Below are 2,063 nucleotides of genomic sequence, written 5' to 3' on the forward strand. Positions count from 1 at the left end.
TCACTGCAAGCTCCGCCTCCCGGGTTCACGCCATTCTCCCGCCTCAGCCTCCCAAGTAGCTGGGACTACAGGCACCCGCTACCACGCCTGGCTAGTTTTTTGTATTTTTAGTAGAGACGGGGTTTCACCATGTTAGCCAGGATAGAATTTTTTATATTTTTAGTAGAGATGGAGTTTCACCACGTTGGTCAGGTTGGTCTTGAACTCCTGACCTCAGGTGATCCACCTGCCTCAGCCTCCCAAAGTGCTGGGATTACAGGCATGAGCCACCTTGCCCGGCTCTCTCTGTATCTTATGATGTAAATTTTGCTATTTAATTTTCACCTGGGTTATTTCCTTTAATGTGCAAATTTAAGTCTGTTTTGCTTACCAACTGCCTAGGGTTGTGAAGCAGGCTATCAAGAATCTGAAAGTCTAAGATGGGGGAAAAAAAGAGTTTTTTGAATCTATTAGATGTACCTTGATAGGCATGCCTAAGATGTCTATGTATTTATGTGTTGTGTACATAATGTTTCACTACTGAAAATATATAAAAGAGCTCTAATTAATTGACTTAAAGAAGAGTAAAAGCGCTTGAATTACATGCTTTATCAAGAAAAAAGAAAAGACTAGTCAAATGCTTTTTCAAGTTTACAGAACTTAAGTAAAATCTTTAATAAATAAACTAGCTTTAAGATTATTGGTAAAATAATATTAGAAATGTCTTAAGAATTGCCAGCATACATTTTTGTTTGCATTTCTTAATCAAGCAATTTCATACTTATCCCTGCCAAATACTATAAGTTGTCAAAATTTGTCATAGGACTTACAAAATTATAAACCCAGCACAAGACAGAATAAAACTTTGCTTTTATAGTCTTTAATAAATAAGGCATTGATATTGGTTTAATGAAAATAGCTACATCTTGAATTATTTAATAAAATTACCATAACTTCTAATCTTGTGGCTTTAGGCCGTCTAGTCCACAGCTAGTAATGAGGTTTGCTTTGGCAAAGAACTGCTATTTTCTTTGTTTCAAAGCTAAACTATAAGCTAAGTTCCTCCCAAAGTCCAGGAATGAACAGGGACAGTTTGGAGGTTAGAAGCAAGATGGAGTCAGTTAGGTCGAATCTTTTCACTGTCTCAGTTATAATTTTGCAGTGGTGGTTCCATAACTTTAAACAATGACTATTGCAGTTTTCATGAACAATATAGGTAAACAATTAGGCTGGGCATGGTGTCTCATACCTGTAATCCCAGCACGCTGGGAGGCCAAGACAGGTGAATCACTTGAGGTCAGGAATTTGAGACCACACTAGCCAACATGGCAAAACTCCACCTCTACTAAAAATACAAAAAAAATTAACCAGGTGTGGCGGCAAATGCCTGTAATCCCAGCTACTTAGGAGGTTGATGCAGAAGAATTGCTTGAACCCAGGAGGCGGAGGTTGCAGTGAGCCAATATCATGTCACTACACTCCAGCATGGGTGACAAAGCGAGACTCTGTCTCAAAAACAAACAAACAAACAGAAAACAATTAAAATAAAATAATTTGGTAATTGTAATGGGATACATACTTGTGGACAAACGTCATAATTTAGAAGCTAAATTATATTAAATTACATAATAGATATGTCATTATTTGGGTATTTTCCAATAAAAATATATTTGTAAGGAGATATTCTTTTTAAAAAAGGGTGTCCTTTTAAAAAATGTGAACAATTTTCATCTAATTCAAGGCTTATTTAAAGGTCATGTGTAAAACAAGGGAAAAGGAACCCAGAAATAAGAGAAATGTAAAATAAATGATAAAAATGAAGTGTTTTTTATTGGTAAGAAAGCTGAAAAAGAAATACTTTCATATGAGAAAGAATCTTATATGGTAAATTTGGTCCTAGAGTAAAATAACTGGTTGTTTAAGAAAGAAGTACGTGGCCGGACGCGGTGGCTCAAGCCTGTAATCCCAGCACTTTGGGAGGCCAAGACAGGCGGATCACGAGGTCAGGAGATCGAGACCATCCTGGCTAACATGGTGAAACCCCGTCTCTACTAAAAATACAAAAAACTAGCGGGGCGAGGTGG

General features: G+C 37.1%; 1 pseudogene across 1 annotated transcript in view; it reads left to right on the forward strand.

The window, feature by feature from the left end:
* LOC105545582 overlaps nucleotides 1-2,063 on the forward strand; it is a 24,701-nt pseudogene that overhangs the window by 14,245 nt on the left and 8,393 nt on the right. The gene's annotated exons all lie outside the window — the stretch shown is intronic.

This window comes from Mandrillus leucophaeus, unplaced genomic scaffold (genome assembly GCF_000951045.1).
Source record: "Mandrillus leucophaeus isolate KB7577 unplaced genomic scaffold, Mleu.le_1.0 Scaffold332, whole genome shotgun sequence".
NCBI lineage: Eukaryota > Metazoa > Chordata > Mammalia > Primates > Cercopithecidae > Mandrillus > Mandrillus leucophaeus.